Raw genomic sequence first — 23,641 nt, 5'->3', positions numbered from 1 at the left:
TAACTACTACTCCAAGCCTTTGGAAACCATGCCATGCCCAGCCTGGAGCTCTAACCCCAGGGAAACAGCTCTTGCCCTCTCTCCCAGCCCCTCTGTCAACAGTATGTTACCCCTCAGCCTCCCCTAAAAACCAGTCCCCCCACCCCAGATCTCTCCCTTTTCTACACCTCTCAGGCAAGCAGACCTAGCCCCAGTCTGTAACCCCCAAGCTTGGCTCCAGCCCCCTCCCCTTCTCACTCCATTCCCACCCCCACCCCACCCCCATCGGTTCGCTTCTCTTCCTCCTTTCTTCCCAGCTCCCAGGCTCCTAACCACGGCAGCCAATCTCCAGCCTGCTCTGGAGCCACACCATATAAGGAGAGGTTGGAAAGAAACCCAAGTAAATGCGGGAGCAAACACACACACACACACACACACACACACACACACACACACCAGCACACACGCACACACCCTAGAGTTTGAGCACCTTTCTGCACAAGACCCTGTGTCCCTTCTTCCGTGTGGATGACACCAGCCCTACAGCTCCCTGTCCCCGGCTCACCCCCCCCCCCCACAGAAGGAGGAACCTGTTTGCTATTCCCCGCCTTTATTCACGCCCCCCTGAGACCATCACTCCAACCAGTTGCCTCTGACCTAGATTTTCTGCACTAATTACAAGCCTAACGAGATCTAACAAACACCCAGCTTAGCACAGCTGAGACCCTTGAGGTCAATTAGTGCAACCCAGCTCAGCCCAGGAAATGAAGGGTGGAGCCAGAAACTCTTGTAGGCACCTCACCCCCACCCCAACTCAACCCTGGCCTTGGAAGCAGGCAGGGGAGAAGGCAAAGATTAGCAGGACCAGTTTAAAAATAGGATCTTGGAGAGCTGACAAACGTGCAGAAAACTGCATTGAAGTTGGGAAGAATACAGATTCCCATCTCCTCTTAAGTGATCAGTAGGGTGGAGGTTGGTGCAGAGCCATACGGCAGGCAGTTGGCAGTTTTCTTTCTTTGAAAGACAATACGGAGCCCAGGAACTCAGAAGGGCGGGTAGCACTGGAATCTTGGGCCTGCACCCATCTCCAACTCATCATCCCTCTTCCTCTTTACTTCAGACAAGTTGGGGTTGTCTCCCCTATCTTTCCTGCTGGTTTGCAGTAACTCTGAACTCCCCTCTTTCTTTCAGAAATGCTAGATTCCACCTCACTCTTGCTCCTCCTTCTTCCAGATATGAAAACAATGAGAGCAAACAGCTCCTTCCTCCCAAGAAACACAGTAAAACAAAGGCGATCAGGTTTGGGTTAACGAAGTATGGCGATGATGCCCAACTTACTGTCTTCTAGAGGAAGAATGAGAAGAAATAGTCAGAAGTGGTAGAATCCGGTTGCTTTCGCAGCTTTCCGACCTGGCAGCAACCTCAGCACCACAGGAAAAAAGATGGAGGGCAATGTGGCCCTCATTCCCTGTGTTCCTTTCTTTAGGTGGCAAAAACAGGGCAGTAGGGAGGTTCCCTGTCCTATGTCCTCTGTGTGCGGGCCAGTTGTCCCAACCCCATCCCTGGCACTTGTGGCTCTGTTGAGATGGGAAGGGAAGGACAAGGCTCTGCCCAAGTGGTAAGGGGACTTGGAGTCACTTCAAGAACAGGTGTCTCTTCCCCCAGCCTCACCCAGCTCTGGCTGCAGTGGGCTGCACTCGGCTCACATCCCGCCTCATCTACAGTCCAGATTTACGCAGGAACCAGGTACTTGGTGGGCAGGACAACCCACAGAAGCAGCATGTCTATATGTGGAGGACTCCCAGATTTACCTTCCGGGCCCAAACCCACCTCTGAAATAAAGGCACTTACAGCCACGTGCCTATCTGACATCTCTACTTCAGTGTCTACAGGCATCTTAAACTTAACATAAATGTGGAAGATCTTTAAACAATGGTTCTTGGTGAATCAGCCTTCCTCCATGCTCTTTTGCAATGTGAGTTTACCATCCTCCGCTCAAGATTTCTCCAACTGCCATTTGAATCTGGGTTTGCCTTGATCTCACCGATAGAATGTGCCATTGTGTAAGTTCCAGAGCTTAGACCCTAAGAGGTCTTGCAGTTCCCTCACTGCATGTAAGAAGCCTGGGCTTCTTAAAATTCAGCTGCATGTAAGAAGCTTGGGCTAGCTCAAGGATGTGAGACCACATGGGGAAAGAGGTCCTGAAACCACATGGAATCATCCCAACATCCAAGCCTCCACACAAACACTGGCTAAATGTAGCACATGATGCAAGACCAGACGGCCAACCTTCCAGTCAATCCACAGAATTGTGAGAAGTTGATAAATCATTGTTGTCTGAAGCCACTAAGTTTGGAAGTGGTTTGTTATTCAGCAGTAGATATGGAAACAGAAATTGGTATGAGGAAGTGGGATACTGTCATAATTAAAACCTAAAACACATGGCATTGGCATTGGGACCAGGGAGCAGACAGAGGCTATAAGGGCAGGCAGCAAAAAGACTATTAGTAGAGGCTGGATGAACAGGGATGAAATTGCTGTTGGATGCTCTGAGAAAGGGTCACCTGTGTTATGTAGTGGTGGAATAATTTATGAAACCATCATCTGTGGTACTTGGAAAATAGAAAATGTACCTAATGAAGTTGTTGGAGGTGGCTAAGGGGATTTCCAAGGAGAATGTTGACAATACCAATATGCTTTTCTTAGCTATAAATGATAAGGTATTGAAAGAGAAAGGAACTAACAAAGGAACCAGTTTTCAAGCAAAATTTGAGGGGGAAATCATAAAGAGACAGGAACAGTCTCCAGCCAGAAGAAACTGGAGAAATTGAAACCCTTGTGCACTGTTGGTAAGAATGTAAAATGGTGTGTCCAACTATAGAAAACAATATGGCGGTTCCTCAAAAAAAAAAAAAAAAAGAATTATCACATAATCCAGCAATCCCACTCCTGATATATATCGAAAAGAACTGAAGCTAGATATTGAAGAGATATCTGCTCACCCACCTTTATAGTAGCATTATTCACAATGGGTCAGAGATAGAAGTAACTCAAGTGTCCATCAAAGGATGAATGGCTAAGCAAAATGTGCTATATACATATAATGAAATAGTATTCCGCCTTAAAATGGAAGGAAATCTGTCATATACTTACATGAATGAACCTCAAGGACATTATGCTACATGAGCTAAGTCAGACAAAAAAAAATACCGTATGATTCCCCTTACATGAGGTATCTAAAGTAGTCAAATTCATAGAAACAGAAAGTAGACTGGTGGTTTCCAGGGGCTGGGGGAAGGGGGAAATGGGGAGTTGTTTGATGGGGACAGAGTTTCAGTATTGCAAGAAGAAAAAGTTCTAGAGCTGGGTTGCACAACATTGTGAATATGCTTAACATTACTGAACTGCACACTTAAAAATGGATAAGATGATAAATTTTATTATATATTTATTATATATGTTAACCTCAGTTAAATATAAAATTTTTTAAAGACACTTTAAAAATGCCATGATCTCTTGCCCAGTTCCTACACCTGAAATAGTTTTCAGACCTGAAATCTATTGAATGAAAAAGTGGCTGAACACACCCCCCCGCCCCCACCCCAGGAGGAAGGACCCTACAGCAAGTATGTATTGTGATAATTCCACCAGTCCTTCTCTCAAAGGGACTTACAGGCATTTACTTCGGTGACTGTAAACTAGGGGAGAGGGAATATCCAGTACAACATAAGGTCTGAAATGATATTGGTATTTCGAGACCTGAAATGTCATTGTGGACCCTCACTAGAGTGATGGACTATGGGCCCAGTCAAAATGGAGTCCTGGCTGACATCCATCTCAAGGTGCTCCGTGGGCCCATGGCCCCACCTGGTGGTCATTGCCCCAGTTTCTGAATGTGTAACTGCAATTGATATATTTGGCTGTTAGGAAAGCCCCTACATTATTGGGTCATTGGTTTCTGTAAGAGCTGTCACGGGGGGTGGGATGAGGGGGAGGCCTGGATGGCTCAGTCCATTAAGCATCCAACTCTCGATTTCAGCTCAGGCCATGATCTGGCTCAGAGCAGGATCTCACAGTCCATGGGTTCAAGCCCATCAGCCCTGAATCAGGCTCCACGCTGGCAGTGCAGAGCCTGCTTGGGATTCTCTCTCTCTCTCTCTCTCTCTCTCCTTGCCCCTCCCCAGCTCATGCACACTCTCTCTCTCAAAATAAACTGTAAGAGCTATCACAGTGGGGAAGCTTCTGAAATTGTGCCTCTCTCCCCACTCACGTAATTTCAAAGCATGATGGCAAATAAAAAACAATATCCCAGAACAAACTGGTGGTTACCACAGAGGAAGAGAGTGGGGGAGATGGGCAAAATGGGTGAAGGGGAGTGGGGGTGGGTGGGTACAGGCTTCCAATTATGAATGAATAGCTCACAAGGATGAAAGGTATGCATAGGGAATGTAGTCAATGGTATGTATTGTAATAGTGTTGTATGGTAACAGATGGTAGCTACACTTGTAGTAAGCATAGCATATATTCAAATCACCATGTCGTACACTGAAACTAATATAACATTGTGTGTCAACTATACTTCAATTTAAAAAATATATATCCCGTTAGAGAGGAAAGACAGATCAGCACCACCCTTAAGGATCTCAAAGGATAGTGGTCTCTATCATACCTCTGGTTAATTTGCCAGACTGGCTCCTGCAGAAAAGAAATGGATCCTGGAGAGTGACACTAGACTACAGCCAACTCAAGTCAAGCCCTGATTGCAGCCACTGTGCTGGATGTGGTCTCATTGCTAGAGCATATAAACATGGCTTCAAAGCACAAGACATGTGGCCAGGGATTTAACATCCGCATTCTTCTTCATCTCAGTCAGGAAAGAGGACCAGAAACAGCCCTCACACAGACTGAACAACAACATTCATTTAGTTTTTCCCCCAGGCTGTAATAACTCTCCCAATCTATGTCATGATCTATTCAGGAAAGATCTGGACCACGTGGACATCCTAGAGAACATCACATTGATCCACTGCATCAATAACATTGTGCTGATTGTAGAGAATGGGCAATAGGTGGTTAACACCTGGAGGCCTTGGTAAGACACATTCACTCAAGAGGGTGGGGTATAAACTCTATGAGGATTCTAGGGGTCTCCCCCATCAGTAGTTTGGGGGATCCAGTGGTCAGAGGCATGCTAGGACATCCCCTATAAAGAAACTGCTGCATCTTACATGCCCGATACCTGGTGGACCTCTTCGTTCTGGAAACAACATGTTCGACACTTAGGAATACTGCTCCAGTCTATATCCTGGGTGACACACAAGGTTGTGGCTTTGAGTGGGAACTGACAGGGATATCGAGACTGATCAGCAGAAGGAGGTGGAATGCTGCGACACCTGGGGCGGGAATACGTATGGAACTCAGGTGATCCACATGGGCACCTCTTGGCGCTCTGTTGTCTAATTGTGATGTGAATGGCAAGCACAGCACAGCCCATGAAGGGTGAGGTTATCAGGGGCTCAGACTGCCTCGAGAATCAGGGTTAGGGTGACTCCACCAGGTAAGCCATCAACACCAGCCGAGATGACAGTGGATAATGGAGGAGAAAGATAATAAATTACCAGCTGCAGCCCAAGACCCGCCACAGCAACAGCCTCTGGTTAAGCCATCCTTTTCTAGGTCCCTTTAGGAAGAGAGCTCACTAGGAGGAAGGACTACCCCTCGTATGTGTCTGGAAAGTGGGTCCACACAGTACAAGGGATGGACTGTGGTGGCCCGCTTAGATGTGCCTTCAGGAAAGAGCTTGCTGAGCAGCTGCAAGAAGGGCAGTCAGCTATCAGCCCTCAGCTGCTGGAAGCTTCAGGCTTGGTCTCAGTTTTCAAGCCAGGGCACGCCCCTCCTGGCACCCCCCACCCCACCCCGTGCCCATGACTGACGGCAGAGTGAGGGGTGGTGAGGGCCTGAACATTTCTGCGCAATGGGAACTCCTCTCTTGAGAATCTTTGCTCTGGGGTTCCCCGGTGGGTTGCCCAAGGTTTCATCTACATTTCAGACCAAGGCTCTCCCTGCCCAAGCCTGCTTCCTCTCCCCTTTCCTATCATAGGCACACCCCCTCCTTACAGCTCTTACACTCCCCACTCCTCAGCATCTACTTCCTAGAGGACCCAACCAACATACCTTTCTTCCTCTTGACCTCCTCAGCGCCAACATGTGCAACATGTGCAACAATCCATGTGCAAGTCTTTTGGCTCTACCTTAAAAGCATATCTAGTATTTGACCATTTCTCTATCTCTCCCCTGCCAGGCCGTCATCATCCAAATAACTGCATGGTCTCCTGATGACCTCTGTCTCTGCTTCAACTCTTCCCCATTCAGAAACTGGGGAAGCAACCCTTGTAACTTTTTTTTAAAGGAAGGCATTTATTTACTTACTTATTTTTAAATGTTTATTTATTTGTTTTTGAGAGAGGGAGAGAACAAGCAGGGCAGGGGCAGAGAGAGGGGGAGAGAGAGGATCCGAAGCAGACTCTGCACTGACAGCAGTGAGCCAAATGCCAGGCTGGAACTCACGAAACTGTGAGATCGTGACCTGAGCCAAAGTCAGATGCTTAACCGACTAAGCCACCCAGGTGCCCCTGCAATTCTTGTAATTTGCCTATTTAAAATCATCCAAGCTTCACAACACTCTTAAAATGAAAATCCAATAAGAATCCAAACTCCTTTCCCTGGAAAATAAAGCCCTTTGTCATCTGACCCATGCACACCTCCCACCTTATGTTATCCTGATCCAGCCGCACAGACCTCCTTCCTATTCATCAAACACACCAATCTTCTTCCCACCTCAGGCCCTTTGCCCCTGCTATTCCTTCTACCTAGAAAACATTTTAGTTCTCTTCCTTAAAATCTTTATTCAAATGTCAGCTCTCAGAGCTCTTTACTGGTCACTCTGTCTCTTCCAGGGGGAGTACCCCTTCAGATGACTTGCTCCATGTCACATTACTATTTGCTCCCTTCAATTCCTTCAACAATTACCACAGTCTAATTATTTGCTTCTTTTGCCTAGGATCTTGACTTGTTCACTGTTCTCTCCCAGTGCGCTGCACACAATATTTAATGCAACAATTATTTGTGCAATGAATGAATGATTAAAGTCCCACGCAAACCTCTGCTACATTCATCCACACCATTTACTTCCATTGTAATGATATTGATATATCTTGACGGCCCATCAGTTTTTAAATAGCATATTCTTTTACATACTTTATTTATTTATTGATCTTAAGAATTAACCCTGTGTGGAAAATAGAACAGAGATGATACCCAAATTAAGGATAAACACACACACACACACACACACAACCGAAGCTGACAGAAGTAACCAAACTAGAAAGTGCCAAAATCTGAATCTAAAATCAGGTTTTGGGAAATGCAATGATGTCTGACACCAGCTGTAAACCACAGGTAGGCCAAAATTCATAGTGCCCTCACTTCAGACACTCATCACAAGTTCAAGGGTCCCACTACCTCCTCAAGTTTGATAATTTGCTAGAACTACTCACAGAACCAGGAAAGCACTGTACTTACAATTAAAGTTTTATTACAAGGATACAAACCAGAACCAGCCAAAAAAAAAAAAAAACAGACAGATGGGGTGAAATCTGGGAAGGGCCCAAACATAATGCTTCTGGTCATCTCCTGTGGAGTCCTGGATGGCATATACTCTTCTCACCTACAGTGTGCGACAATACTTGAGTGTTGCCAACCAGGGACACTTACCCAAGTCTTTGGTGTCCAGAGTTTTTATCGGGGCTCTATCAGACACCACCTACACTGCTGACCCATAGTCTCCAGCTCCTCTGGAGGTTGGAACTGATACAGCATGTTTCAAAGCCATCACAAATCACATTGTCAGACTGCCCAGTAGCCAGCCCCCACCCCCAGGGCAAAGACACTCCTATCAAGCAGGACATTCTAGGTACCTAGAGATCACCTCCCAGTAGCAGAGGGCAAAAGCCATGCCTCTCTTTGGGTAAAGTCAATTCTTGGGGTGCCTGGGTGGCTCAGTCAGTTAAGCATCTGGCTCTTGATTTCAGCTCAAGTCATGATTTCACACTTCCTGAATTCGAGCTCTGCATTGGGCTCTGTGCTGACAGCATGAAGCCTGCTTGGGATTCTCTCTCCCCCTCTCTCTCTGCCCCTCTCCTGCTTGCACTCTCTCTCTCTCTCTCTCCCTCAAACAAATAAACTTTAAAAAAGTTAATTCTTCACTATACAGGATTGTTTTGCTTTTTTTTTTTAAATTCCAAATCTAGTGTTCCAAAGATACTATTCTGTCTAATCTTTGATCTCAAAGCCTTGCTCCACCCCCTCCTCTCTTAGAATCTGCTCCAGGTCACATTTACCCTGGAGAACTCAGAAGGTGAGCAGACCAACAAGCAACTGAGGCCCCAAAATAGCAAGAGGCCTTCTTTTTAAAATTTTTTTTTAAATGTTTGTTTATTTTTGAGAGACAGAGAGAGAGTGTGAGCGGGGGAGGGGCAGAGAGAGCGAGAAAGACACAGAATGTGAAGAGGCTCCAGGCTCTGAGCCATCAGCACAGAGCCCGATGCAGGGCTCGAACCCACAAGCCGTGAGATCATGACCTGAGCCGAAGTCAGACGCTCAACCAACTGAGCCACCCAGGTGCCCCCTTCTTTTAAGTCTATTTCTTTATTTTGAGAGAGAGCACGAGTGGGCAAGGGGCAGAGAGAGAGAAAGAGAATCCCAAGCAGGCTCTGCACTGTCAGTACGGAGCACGACACAGATCTTGAACACACAAACTGTGAGAGAGGAGCTAAGCCAAAATCAAGAGCTGGCCGCTTAACCACCTGAGCTACCCCTAAAAATAGCAAAGGGACTTCTATAAGCAAAGTCTTTATTATCAAGCAAGAAATAAGCTGTTTGCAAAGGAAATTATTGTAAATTCCCCTTTTTCACATGATGTTGTCAAGCTAACATCTAGTAAATGTATCTGTTAGCAAGGAAAAGACCAAAACAATGCTGGGCAGCGACATCAAAGTTAACATAACCCAGTAATCTACTCGACATTCTCTGCCGATACACCACAACACCTCGGCCTGTAATTTCCTACAGATTAACATGCCAAGAAAATGCCACTTACTTCCTGGAATGTAAGATTCGGATTTTCACTGATGGGGTTGGGGTGGGTTGGGTAGTTACACACGGGTATGTGTGTGTGGCTTCTTTCTCCCACTTTTCACAAAAGTCAGCTGTGATTATTACCTTTTGAGTAAAAGCTGTCATCATGCTGTCATTAAAAACCATTTGTGAAATCTCCAAATTGCAAACTTTGTTTTGTCTTTTATTGCAACTCTTTGTTTATCTACTTTTCTCCCAACTAGATGCTGAGCAGTTTACAAAGGTACTCAATAATGTTTTGTAATGAATGTCTACACAAGGTTATTTGATTTTAAAAGCATAATAAAAGCCTAATAACAATAATGAAAATATAAAAAGGCATTGAAGTTGTTGACCAAAAACCCAGGTTCCCATTCTGGCTCTGCTCCTTGCTGGGTTTTTGACCTTGGACAGGTCTCAATTCCTAAATCTATTTCCTCATCTGCAAAGTGGAATTATTCATGTCTGTTCTGCTTACCTGTAGGGTTACTGTAAGAATCAAATGAGTCCATGGATTTTTAAGGTGTTTAAGGTGTAAACTAAAATATCTTGCCAATGGTATCTATTTTTTTCAATGAAAAAGTATTTTTTTGTGTTTCAAGTTTATATTTAAATTCTAGTTAGTTAATATACAGTGCAATATTGGTTTCAGAAGAATTTAGTGATTCATCACTTACATGTAACACCCAGTGCTCATCCCAACAAGTGCCCTCCTTAATGCCTGTCACCCAATTAGCCCACCCCCCAATCACCACCCCTCCAGCAATCCTCGGTTTGTTTTCTATCAGAGAACCTAAGAGTCTATAAACATAAACGTAAACATAAGAGTCTATAAACAAATGGTTTGCCTCTTTCTCTTTTTTTTCTTCCTTCCCCTATGTCATCTGTTTTGTTCTTAAATTCCACATATGAGTGAAATCATATGGTATTTGTCTTTCTCTGACTTACTTTGCTTAGCATAATACACTCTAGCTCCATCCATGTCATTGCAAATGGCAAGATTTCATTCTTTTTGATGGCTGAGTAATATTCCATTGTATATATACATCTTCTTTATCCACTCATCAGTCAATAGACAGTTGGGCTCTTTCCATAATTTGGCTATTGCTGATAACGCTGCTATAAACATTGGAATGCATGTGCTCCTTCAAATCAGTATTTTTGTATCCTTTGGGTAAATATCTAGTGGTGCAATTGCTGGGTCATAGGGTAGTCTATTTTTAAACTTTCTGAGGAATCGCCATACTATTTTCCAGGGTGGCTGCACCAGTTTGCATTCCCACCAGCAATGTAAGAGGGTTCCCTTTTTTCCACATCCTCACCAACATCTGTTGTTTCCTGTGTTGTTAATGTTAGCCATTCTGACAGGTGTGAATTGGTATCTCATCACGGTTTTGATTTGCATCTCCCTGATGATGGATGATGTTGAGCATCTTTTTATGTGTCTGTTGGCCATCTGGATGTCTTTGGAAAAATGTCTGTTCATGTCTTCTGCCCATTTCTTAACTGGATTATTTGTTTCTTGGGTGTTGAGTTTGATAAGTTCTTTATAGATTTTTAGATACCCTTTATCAGACACGTCATTTGCAAATATCTTCTCCCATTCTGTAGGTTGCCCTTTAGTTTTCTTGATTGTTTTTCTCTGTGCAGAAGCGTTTTATCTTGATGAGGTCCCAATAGTTCATTTTTGCTTTTGTTTCCCTTGCCTCTAGAGACAGATCTAGTACAAAGTTGCCCCCGCTGAGGTCAAAGAGGTTGCTACCTGTGTTCTCCTCTAGGATTTTGATGGTTTCCCTTCTCACATTTCGGTCCTTCATCCATTTTGAATTTATTTTTGTGTATGGTGTAAGAAAGTGGTCCAGGTTCATTCTTCTGCATGTCACTGTCCAGTTTTCCCAGCACGATTTGCTGTCTTTCTTCCACTGGATATTCTTTCCTGCTTTGTCAAAGATTAGTTGGCCATATAGTTGTGGATCCATTTCTGGGGTTTCTATTCTGTTCCATTGATCTATGTGTCTGTTTTTGTGTCAGTACCATACTGTCTTGATGACTACAGTTTTGTAATACAACTTGATGTCCGGGATTGTGATGCCTCCAGCTTTGCTTTGCTTTTTTTAAGATTGCTTTGGCTATTTGGGGTAAAAACTATTTTTAAAGTTGCATACATTTTACTAGGATATAAAATATGATTGGGTAAAATTGGGAAAACAGACTCAGGAATTCCAAGCCTAGGTCGATACAGAGCAGGGTAGCTACCTCTCACCTTCTGAGTCCTGTAAGTAGCCTAGAGGGGACCTATTCCTGGTCTCCAGTGTTTATTATTTATGTGTCTTCCCTGAGTCTCAGTTTCATTATATCAGTCTCTCTGAGCCTCAGTTACACCACCTGCTACATGGGAATAAGACATGCCTTTCTTACACCGGATGGTTTGCTGGGAGGTTCACATTAGATCACTGTTGCTAAGGTCTCTTTGCCAGCCACAAAGCGATATACAAACATAAAGAAATCTGGTAATATTTTCCTAAAGTGATGAACTTTCAAGCATGGTTTAAATGAAACACACAGGCTGAGGACTCTTGGGTGGCTCAGTCGGTTAAGTGTCCGACTCTTGATTTCAGCTCAGGCCATGATCTCATGGTTGTGAGATCGAGCCCGTTGGGCTCACCATGGAGTGTGGAGCCTGCTTGGGATTCTCTCTCTCTTCCCTCTCTCTTTGCCCATCCCCAACTCATGCACACACACACACACTCTCTCTCTCTCTCTCTCTCTCTCTCTCTCTTTCCCTCTCTCCCTCAAAATAAATAAATACACTTTAAAACACACACACAGGCTGAGAGTATGAGAGGCTTACACTGGCCACCAGCAGGCACATCCCAGGAAAGAATAGATTATGCTTCACTGTCTTGGAATGGATCACATATTGCCTTACAAACTCCATTCTGTCAAGTCTTTGGAAAAAAGTACAATAGGCCCTTTGATACCCATTGGCTTATTCAACCTTCCCAATGCTTGTGCCAACCAGGAATTATTATGCCCATTTTCCTGATGGGGGTACTGACACTTGCAGATGTTGACACTTTCCCAGAATCACGCAAGTGGTAACTAGGTGCTTGGGGAACAAACCCTTCCAGCAGCAGTGGGAGAAGTCAAATGTGCTTAAATGAAAGAGGCAGCCTTCCACAAATGGCCCATTTCTCTTTCCTCCCCGACACAGCTTTCTATCCAGGTCATCACACCTATTTTCTTTTACAAATCCTTCCTGTTTCTCACGAGGGCTGGGGTGCCCAGAGAAACAATTATGCTAGCAGGCAGATTTAGGGTGCAATAGGGTGACAGCTATGGATGGGTAAGAACGCACTTCTAACCACAGGGGAGTATGGGCAGTGTTCCCACAGCACTCACACCTCCTACCCTGAAAGATCTTTAGTTGGTGAAGAAATGGCTACTGCCTGTTAGAAACGCCCAGCTCTTGGGGCACCTGGATGGCTCAGTCAGTTGAGCATCCGACTCTTGGTTTCAGCTCAGGTCGTGATCCCAGAGTCGTGGGATTGAGCCCCACATTGGGCTCTGTGCTGACAGCATGGAGCCTGCTTGAGATCCTCTCTCACCCTCTGCCCCTCTCCCCCACTTGCACTCTCTCTCCAAAATAAAAATAACTAAGTTAAAAAAGAAATGCCCAGCTCTTAAGTCACATTCCAATTCTACACGTAGACTTAAAGGTCTGCATAAACGCCCTCTGCTCTCCCACCTCCACCCTCATAAATATGGCACCTTAAGGCTTAGACAAGTCAAGAATAGTTCCTCAGTCACAAAAATGTTAGGATCCCCACTTATGTATAAACCTTTTTTCACCACCTGGAATTCTTCCTTTGTTAATTCATATGGCTGTTCTTATTTAAAATCTAATTTTAGTGGTACCTGGGTGGCTCAATCAGTTAAGCATCCAACTCTTGGTGTTGGCTCTCAAGTTGTGATCTCATGGTTCATGGAATCCAGCCCTGCCTTGAGCCTCTTTGTAGGGCTCTGTGGTGACAGCACAGAGCCTGCTTGAGATTCTCTCTCTCTCTCTCTCTCTCTCTCTCTCTCTCTCTCTCCCCCTCCCTCTGTGCCTCTGCCCTGCTCACGCACACATTCTCTCAAAATAAAGAAATTTTTAAAAACAAAAAAAATAAAAATAAAAATAGATAAAATCTAATTCAAATATCAAAAACTGGAAACAGCCCAAAGTCCATCAGTTTGGAGACCAATATAAATAAATTATGGTATGCACTCAATGGACCACATGCACTCAATGGACCACAACATAATGTTTAAGTGACTTAGTACAGGGAGAGCAGCATGCATAGTGTGTTCCCATTTTATAAAAAGAAAAATATTTTAATATTTCTCTTAATACAAATAAATATTATTTTCACAAAATGTTAAAAATAATAGGCATACCTCATTTCATCGTGCTTCACAAACACTGCCTTCAGTCTGTAGACTAAAGGTTTGTGGCGACCCTACATCAAGCAAGTCTGTCGGCGCCATTTTACCAACAGTGTTTGCTCATTTCCTGTCTTTATCACATTTTGGTAATCCTCACAATATTTCAAACTTTTTCATTATTATTTGTTATGGTTATCTGTGACCAGTGATTACAACTTGCTGAAAGCTCAGATGATAGTATTTTTTAGCAATAATTTTTTTTTAATTAAGGCATGCATAATTTTTTTGGAGGGGGTGGTGCAAAAAAGGTGATTTCATTAGAGCATGGGGACAGGACCCATGGGTAGGAAGAGCTGCCCTGGGACCATGAGGAGAGATTGATTATATACTTGGGAGTTGGGGGAGGTAAAGTCAAGTGGAAGTTTCCAAAGGGATTTTCATAGGCATGTACAATTTTTTTTGACACAATGTTATTACACATCTAATGGGCTACAGTATAGTAGAGACATAACTTTTAGATGCACTGGGAAACCAAAAATTCATTGAACTAGTGCTATTGCACTGATCTATAACCGAACCCACAATATCTCTGCTATGTTAGAGCAGGCAGTTAGTTAGGTTCTAACAGGACACCTGGAGGTCAGCAAAGAGGAAGTGCTGGCCAGCTATTGGCAAGGTCAGAGGCCTGTCCTGGCAGAGGCAGTCCACACAAGAAGCCGGATCAAACCACACAGGCCCCAGATGGTGGGAGCCAAGATGGGGAAACCCCTGACCAAATTAGGAAAAAAAAAAAAACTGGGAAGCCCTGCTTGCAGCCCCAAGTAGTAAGTGTTCTATCCCCTAGTTAATGACTGTCAATAAACAACAGAAACCCGACCCCAGGGTACATAGCTCTCTCTCTAAAAGCTTGCAGCCCTCATATCTCCAGTGTACTTGTCACTTTAATAAACTTTCTGCTGGTGTTACTCATCCGCTGTGCTTTGTGTCTGTTCTTGAATTCCTTCTTGTGACCAGACCAAGAACCTTCAGAAGCCACTCCTTCTACTCTGGCTGGGTCAAGGCCCCAGGGCCTAGGGTCTCCCCAGTTCACCTGGCAACACCCCTATAAGCTTATACTGCACCAAAAATGTCTAGAAGAGTACGCAAGAACTATTCATAGTGGTTGACTTTCATTAAGGAGACATATTTTCATTGTTATGTCTTTAGTACTGTTTGAATTTTATCATAGCATGTATTACTCTTTCAATTAAAAAACAACTTAAAAAATGAACTCAAATTCTTTATCCCTCAAAAGCTTTCCTTGTCCATCCTACTTCTTAAATATCTCCTAAATCTGATTACCTCCCTCCCTCACCCACCTCTTCTCTAGACTAACTGCCAGGGGTTGACTATGCTTTGTTCCTGGAGACAAAAATCTACAGGAGGTAGATATTTTTTACATAATTATTTAAAAGAATATCACTCTCAGAACAGCACTAAATACCCAGAATATTTAGTTAAATTGAAAGCTACTGAAAGGCACATTACCAGTCACACCCATTTGCAAGGCATATCTTGAATGACAGAGTTGCTTGAAGGTCAATCTGGGGATGTTTGCCCTGAGAACCAAAATTGCTATTCATGGTTCTGCCCCTACAGTTGAGGCCCCCTCTCTGGTACTGTGGAACAGTTTTGTAATTAGTCTCACTGATTCCATTGTTTCTCTTCCTCTCTCTCCCAGAAGCCATCCGCATACTGCAATCAGAACTACATCTAAAATTTAAATGACACGAAGATTCCCCATTGTCCTTGAGGGAAAACCTACTTCTTTAATGGGGCTTACTGGGCCCTCCAGATCTGGATTCTTCAGCCTCTGTCTCCCCCTCCCAAACCCTTACTAATGCCTCGGGGCCTGCACCCTGCTCTAAACTCCAGTTTAGAGCTGAACTTCCTGTTCCTTGAACCAGCAGTGTATACTCTCTGGCCTCTAACACTCTGCATCTGCTGTATGCTCTCTGGGGACCCGCACCTTACCAACTTGACTGCAGAGCAGTGACCAAAATGTGAGTTGCCACAGGCTTTCCTCTCTGATGCATACCTTTCTCCTGTTGGAACAAGTATCATTTCCATTAAAAGCAATAAATCTCTGCTTAAGTGGCAGATCGTTCAGATTGTTACTTTGGCTTTCAGCAGTGCTCCAAAAATGGAAAGGAAACCTATATGGCATAGAGGTAAGAAGAGATCAAATATTAAAGCCAAGAAATAACTTTTCTAGCAGCCAGGCAGAAGTTACCTAATGAGGAAACGACTCAAGTTCTTCACATCCAGCCTTCCACAAGGCTGCCATAGACTCAATGTTCTAGTAATCTAGGTTCATCCTCAAAGGTGTGATGGTCTTTCCAAGTTTACTCTGAAATGTGACCTCCCAACGCAGCCCAGTTTTCATTTGGATCCTCACCAGGGCAATTTCCTGGGTGTATGTGCACCATCAGATAGCACCTTTAAAGGCTTTGTACTTGGACTGAAAAATATAAATTTCTTCATTCATGTCCCCCAACAACACAGAACAGAGACCAGATTTTTCTGGTTCTTTTGTAATGTCCACACCATACCCATTCCTCAAAATCTGTCACACATCCAGATAATTCCAGTTAACAGTGAACTCTATCGATATACAATGGCAACTGATTATTCGGTTTTTTACACTTAATTATATAATGTCTTGAATTGTTCTCTAACAGCTACAAAGCACTTTCAACAACAGGGGAATGGAAAAATACTGCTGGGAGTAGATAGATCTAGCTTTAAGAAAGTCAAGAGTCTGCCACTAACCCTCTGTGTAATCTTGAGGAAGTCACCTTTCTGGGCCTCAGTGTTCCCTGCAGAAGAAGGGTAGAGTACTGATCTCAAAGGATCCTCCAGTCTACGGGTCTATGACTCTGAGCTCCTTAAAGTTCTGGAGCACAGGCCACATCCTTTCTCAAGACACATAATGGGAGCTCTATTAAGACTTGAATGAAAGCCATTGATGAAGAGGTTGCCTGGCCCCAACCCTTCTATACCAAACCAACAGATGACTGTGTCTTCCTTGAAGAGCTCTCCGCTCTACATCTACAAGTGAGTCTACAACTCACAAACCTAGTAACTTTGAATATCTTCTTCCACTGGAGAGTTATTCCTTATAATAAACTTAAGTCTCTCCACATCAACCTTCAAGAACACTGAGAAACTATCAATAATGGTTTAAATCATCAGCTTCAGATTTGCCTTATTTCCCCCATTCCAGTACTCCTTTTTGCTACAGCACTTAGATTCTAGTTCAGGAAACAAACACCTGCTAGACCACTAATTTGTCAGCAACACAGCCTTACTGCCTAGACCCCCACTGTTCCCTCTAGGTAAGCCATGTGATTATGGGAATCATTGACTAACACCCAAAGGTCAAAGATAAACAAAAACAAACACCTTTTCAGGAATTTCACTTAGAAAACGAAGTATAATGGGGGAGGCGGGGGAGGGGGGGGAACACCAAAAAAAAAAAAAAAACCCACACACACAAAACACAAAAACAAAAACAATTTTTTAAGCTTTGGGGGATGTTGAGACTTTGGTCTCAAGATCTGGTTTCAGAAAGGCAGTGCATACCAGACAATGCGGTACAAGAGGCTCCCGGCTGTTGTGTCAATGAAGCCTTTCAGACCTTCCACACTACTTCACTTGTTCTCCTAAAGTAGCGCTTTCTGGAAGCTCAGCTCTCAGCTGGTGAGAACAGTGAACCTTGTGCCATTTGTCTATCAACTTCTTTAAAAAGAAGAACCTCCTGTACAGCTGTCTTGTTTTGCATTTTCTATTCCGTACTTCAGTACACATAATGACAAACAGTGCAGGCAAAGGGGCTCTTTTAAAACTGGAAAGAAAGAAGAAATAAAAAAAGTACCCAGAAGTCTCTGCTTTCAGCTCCTGGAGAAAAGTTTGCAACCTATAGAAACCAGCACTAATTAAAGAAAAAAGAAAAGAAAGTCAGTCCTGAGCACCAGGAATCAACAAGAAGACACTCTCCAGGTTTTGCAATAGCAAAAAAAAACCCCAAAAAACAAAACAAAACAAAACAAATGCAGAGCCCATCCATCCTTTCCAAATCAAACAATACAGCTTTCCAAAATTCGAATGTAAAAACTTTTTCATGCTGAATTGCCTTTCAATAAATTAGTTTTTTAAAGATCTTCATGTGCAATCAACCAATTCTGTTGGCACTACGATAGAAGAGCCGGTGCAGATAATCCAAAGTAAACATTGCCAAAGACACTTTTCTCCAAAAGCATTTTCTTCTACGCTTTAGTATATATACAACTTGTGTACATTTTACAGAAAATTTGTAATTTTCTTTTTCTTAAAATATGGCTTAAGTATAGGTATTATACCAGTTGAGGCCACATCCATTGACAGTATAAGAAACCAGTTCAAAAGAGCACCTAAAAAGAACAGAAACTGAGTGTTTTCTTCAAATAACATTTTAAAAAGCAAAAACCCTACATGTTGGAAATTGCTGTTTAAAGGAATATTAACTTAAAAGAACAATCAACACTATTCACTTAAAAAACTAACAAGGTCTTAATACATCAAGAACTCAGATGAACTGGTAAGAAAAATCTGAGAAAAATGGCAAAGTAAATTATAATATAAATAGAAAATCTCCATCAATATAAGGAACTGTTCATAGTGAACAATAGCGACCAAGCAATTGATATTAAAGCAACAAAATAACATTTTTTGTCTCCCAAGTTAGCAACTAAAACACAAATGAGACTACCTCAGCGCTGGTGACTGCCATGAAATGGGCCCTTTCACCCACAATGAGGTGCAAACAGGACAACCCTTCCAGCACGTAAGTTGTCAAGATACATCAGGAAACTTACAAATGTTTACATTCTTCAGAATGGCAGTTCCATTTCCAGGAAATGGACCTAAAGACATTAATCCTGAATATGAAGAAGAGTTTGCTTACAAAGATGGTCACTGAAGCATCGAACCCAGGCAGACCTCGTTTTATTGTGCTTCACTTTATGTATTTTGAGATAGAGCGCAAGCAGGTGAGGGGCAGAGAGGAGACACAGAATCCAGTGAGGAGAGACAGATAGGAGAGACATCACAGTGCAGAGTCCAATGTGGGGCTTGAACTCACGAACCACGAGATCATGACCTGAGCCGAAGTCAGACGCATAACCAACTGAGCCATCCAGGCCCCTGCTGTCTTATTTTTAAAAATTGCCTCAGCCACCCCAGGCTTCAGCAACCACCACCCTGATCGGTCAGTGGCTGTCAACACTGCAGCAAGACCCTCCACCAGAAAAACAAGTTGACTTACTAAAAGCTCAGATGATGGTTAGCATTTCTGAGCACTAAGGTATTTTTTAATTAAGGTACGTACATTGTTTTTTTAGAGATAATGCTATTGCATACTGATTAGATGACAGTATATTATAAACATTTATATGCACTGGCAAACCAAAAAATTCATTTGACTTGCTTTATTGTGGTGATCTGGAATCAAACCCACAATACTTCCAAATGATACCTGTATGGAAAAGTAGAATAAATGTCTAGCAATGGAGGAAGGCTGAACAAATTATGATATATTAGACTATTGGCCTGTAGGCATTTTAAATTATATTTGTGAACATTTTTTTTAATGTTCATAATTTGGGGTTTGCCTGGCTGACTCAGCCAATAGAGCATGAGACTCTAGAGCCCAGGGTTTTAAGTTCAAGCCCCACATTGGGTGTAGAGATTGCTTAAAAATAAAAAATCTTTTTAAAAAATGCTCATAATTTTAAGAAAAAAGCAAAAGAAGCAATTATATTTCATGATCCCAAATATTTTTAAAATACATTTAAAAGACTTGGAGGGAAATATACAGAAACTGCTGTGCTGAACATTATGCATTAATTTTTTTTTCATACTTTCCAAATTTTCAAAGCGTGCTTTTCACAATGGGAAAAAAACAGATTAAACTTAAATTAAAAACCTACTGTCTCTATAATGTACAAATGACAGTATGACAGCTATGATTAACAAGTTGTTTCTGAAATAATTAGATATTTCATTTTAAGTTGGGATCCATGAACTCTCTCTCCCTCCTTCTGAATTTCTGGAACTACGAATTTAGTACTTTGACAGCATAACATTTTAGGATTATAAAGTTTATACTAAATCTCTACACTAACTTTCCCAGTAGATTTCAAGCTTACTGAGAAACAAGATCATTTGGGGTTTTTTTGTAGTAAAACTACCTCCCCATCCCCCATCCCTTCTGCATATAATCAGAACTTCTCAATGACTGTTTCTCTCATTGATAAAGGGCTAAGTCACTAAGTAGAGCAGCTGGTGAAATAATCAGACATAATGGATCCCAGGATCTTTTAATGCCCTGGGATATGTGACAAAGATACACTGTATTTACTGTATGTAGTAATTACATAACTATTCTTGCCGCATTTGGCAGCTAAATGCCCAATAACTAAATGAACCTCAATTCAGAATGGGAACAAGTTTTTGGCCATTTAAATCAATCCATTTTATACCTACCTAGTGGTTCCAGGGGACTCCATATTACTCCTGTTATTTCCAAGGGTCTGTCCTGGTCCCAGTCTCTCTCAGAGTTTTAGAAACCCTCGTCTGCCATCACCTGGCACCACTCCCCCCACCTCTAAAATGGTAAGATTTTTACCTATACCTGTGAATCACCCAACTAATTGCATGACTTTGGACAATTTATGTGCTTTCCCTATAATTTACAGCTATCCCATTCAGTCACAGTAGCTACCGGTCACAGGTGCCTTTTGAGCCCTGGAAATGTGCCTTCTGCAAATTCAGATATGCTGCAAGTGTCAAATACACACTGCATTTTAAAGACTTAGTATAGGGGCAGCTGGGTGGCTCAGTTGGTTAAGCGTCCGACTCTTGATTTTGGTTCAAGTCACGATCTCACAGGTTTGTGGGATTGAGCCCCTCATTGGGCCCTGAGCTGACAGCTGGGAGCCTGCTTGGGATTCTCTCTCTCCCTTGCCCACTGCCCCTCCCCCATTCACACATGCATTTGTGCTCTATTTCTCACAAAATAAATGAATAAACATTAAAAAAAGTTAATAAAATAAAAATACTTAATATAAAAACTAATGTAAGACATCTTAATAATTTTTATATTGATTACATTTTTAAATGATAATATTTTGATATATTAGGTTAAATAAAATTGATTTTTTTTTTTTTTTTTTTTTTTTTTGAGAGACAGAGCATGAGTGGGAGAGGGGTAGAGAGAGAGGGAGACAGAATCTGAAGTGGGTTCCAGGATCTGAGCTGTCAGGATCTGGCTCCAGGATCACAGGGCTCTAACTCACAAACCACGAGATCATGACCTGAGTTGAAGTCGAATGCTTAACTGACTGGGCCACACAGGTGCCCCAAGAAACTATACTATTAAAATTAACTTGGGGCGCCTGGATGGCTCAGTTGGTTGGGTGTCCAACTTTGGCTCAGGTCATGATCTCACGGTCCGTGAGTTCAAGCCCCGTGTCAGGCTCTGTTCTGTGCTGACAGCTCAGAGCCTGGAGCCTGTTTCAGCTTCTGTGTCTCCCTCTCTACCCCTCCCCTGCTTGCGCTCTGTCTCTGTCTCTCTCAAAAATAAATAAACATTTAAAAAAAAAAATTAACTTGGGGCGCCTGGGTGGCTCGGTCAGTTGGGCGTCCGACTTCGGCTCAGGTCATGATCTCACAGTCCGTGAGTTCAAGCCCCCGCGTCGGGCTCTGTGCTGACAGCTCAGAGCCTGGAGCCTGTTTCAGATTCTGTGTCTTCCTCTCTCTCTGCCCCTCCCCTGTTCATGCTCTGTCTCTCTCTGTCTCAAAAATAAATAAACGTTAAAAAAAAATTTTTTTTAAATAAATAAAATAAAATTAACTTAAAAAAAATTTAACTTCACCATGGTTCTCAGATGTGTATAAGGCATCTTTCCCCAGAAACGCTCTTATATCATCTCCAAACAACAACAGCTGCTGGCAATATCAGCAGTCCACTAACATACGCGGACCATGGCATACAGTACAAGTCAAGTGAAATGGTATCTTTCTGGACTATAAATTGGGAGAGGATTCATTTTATAATTTGACTAACAGGTCATATTTGTATACATTCACTGATATATTTACAGGAAAATTTATGCCTTATTTCTCTGTTGAACGTCCTTCAAAAATCTCTTAAAATCTGTATCCTCATAGATGAATGATGAACTGCTTGGAGGACTTTTAAAACTTTTTTTAACATTTATTTATTTTTGAGAGAGAGAAAGAGAGAGAGTGCGTGTGCGTGCACGAGTGGGGGAGGGGCAGAGAGAGAGAGAGAGAGAGAGAGAGAGAGAGAGACAGAATTTGAAGCAGGCTCCAGGCTCTGAGCTGTCAGCACAGAGCCCAATGCGGGGCTCAAATTCATGAACTGGAGATCATGACCTGAGCCAAAGTCGGACACTTAACTGACTGAGTCATCCAGACACCCCAGAAGGACCTTTTTATATGCAGTATATTCCTGTGCTCTTGGAGGGTACTGGTAATAAAGATTTTGATTCCAAAAAAACATGAATTTCACCAATTTTTTTTTTTTTTACTTTTTTTAATGTGCTAACTAGAAAAATGTTAATTTAAAATAAGTGGCTTGTGTTATCTTTCTATATAAAGCTTGACTTAAAAGGATTGGACTCCAGGACTTCAAAGATCCCTACTCCCAGGGACACCTGGGTGGCTCAGTCAGTTAAGCATTCAACTCTGGATTTTGGCTCAGGTCATGGTCTCGCAGTTCCTGAGTTTGAGCCCCACTTCAGGCTCTGCCTTGGCAACCTACTTGGGATTCTCTCTCTCTGCCTCTCCCCAGCTCACTCGCTCTCTCTCAAAGCAAATAAACTTTAAAAGTAATAACAATAATAATAAAATTTAATTTAAAAAGATCCCTACTCCCAGGTTTAAACAGTAAAATTCTTCCAAACTGTTTGATTTCAAATCTCTGCTCTGCCACTTACTAGCTTTGTGTTTAGTTTCTTCATTGATAAAAATAGAGATGATGATAATTGTAATACTTACCTCATAGAGTTGTTACAGGAGTATGTACATGTACATGAGAATGTACTGTGCCTAGCACTTACTCACCAGGGTATTTTCATTATCATTATTCACCGTGGAGAGCAAAGTCACAACTATGTCTTTACTGTGTAAAATACCTAGATGAAAAACAAGAAATATCTTGATAATTCCAAACAGTGTTGCTTAGTATTAAATGCTGTATTATAACTATCCAAGTGGTTCAATGAATTTCAAGCTTTCATTCATTGTGTTCTATATATTCATTCATTCAATGATTAAATATTCCTTGAACATTTACTACAAGCTAGGCATTTTTACAAGTATAAACAAAAACACAAAAATTGCTGTCTTCATGGAGTTTATATTCTAGTAGAAGGCAATAAAACCTGTCCAGATGAATAAAGTCAATCTGAACTATTTCCATCTTTTAATATGACTTATTCTTGGATATTTAAAAGAGATCTTAAAAGTAAGCTCAAGAGGTGCCTGGGTGGCTCAGAGCCTGGAGCCTGCTTTGGATTCTGTGTCTCCCATTCTCTGTGCCCCTCCCTCACTCTCACTCTCTCTCTCTCAAAAATAAATAAACATTAAAAACAAAAAAAGTAAAGGGTGCCTGGGTGGCTCAGTCGGTTGGGTGTCCAACTTTGGCTCAGGTCATGACCTCACAGTTCATGAGTTTGAGCCCAGCCTCTGGCTTTGTGCTGATAGCTCAGAGCCTGGAGCCTGCTTCAGATTCTGTGTCTGCCTCTCTCTCTCCCCCTCCTCCACTCGTGCTGTCTCTCTCAAAAATAAATAAACATTAAAAAAATTTACTTAAAAAAAAGTAAGTTCAAAAATTACATGAGCCCATTATTTTCCTAGTCTTTTATCCATTCCTAGCACCCTCTCAAAAGATAAATCTATTCAGTATTCTATAGCACTACACTAATTAGTACCTTCTCTCTAGCCCCAGAGGCAA

General features: G+C 42.5%; 1 long non-coding RNA gene across 1 annotated transcript in view; it reads right to left on the bottom strand.

Annotated features, from left to right (window-relative positions):
- The window catches only part of LOC132671582 (uncharacterized), a 38,140-nt gene that overhangs the window by 1,870 nt on the left and 12,629 nt on the right, over window positions 1-23,641 (bottom strand). Inside the window, exons 2-3 of the long non-coding RNA XR_009607166.3 lie at window positions 22,750-22,820; window positions 15,659-15,776 (exon numbers count right to left, since the gene is read on the bottom strand). This is a non-coding gene — a long non-coding RNA (uncharacterized LOC132671582). The remainder of the gene's footprint in view (window positions 1-15,658; window positions 15,777-22,749; window positions 22,821-23,641) is intronic.

The sequence above is a fragment of the Panthera onca genome, chromosome C1 (genome assembly GCF_046562875.1).
Source record: "Panthera onca isolate mPanOnc1 chromosome C1, mPanOnc1 haplotype 2, whole genome shotgun sequence".
Lineage (NCBI taxonomy): Eukaryota > Metazoa > Chordata > Mammalia > Carnivora > Felidae > Panthera > Panthera onca.
The sequence above is the reverse complement of the archived record's forward strand: the minus strand, read 5'-3'. Positions and strand labels throughout refer to the sequence as shown.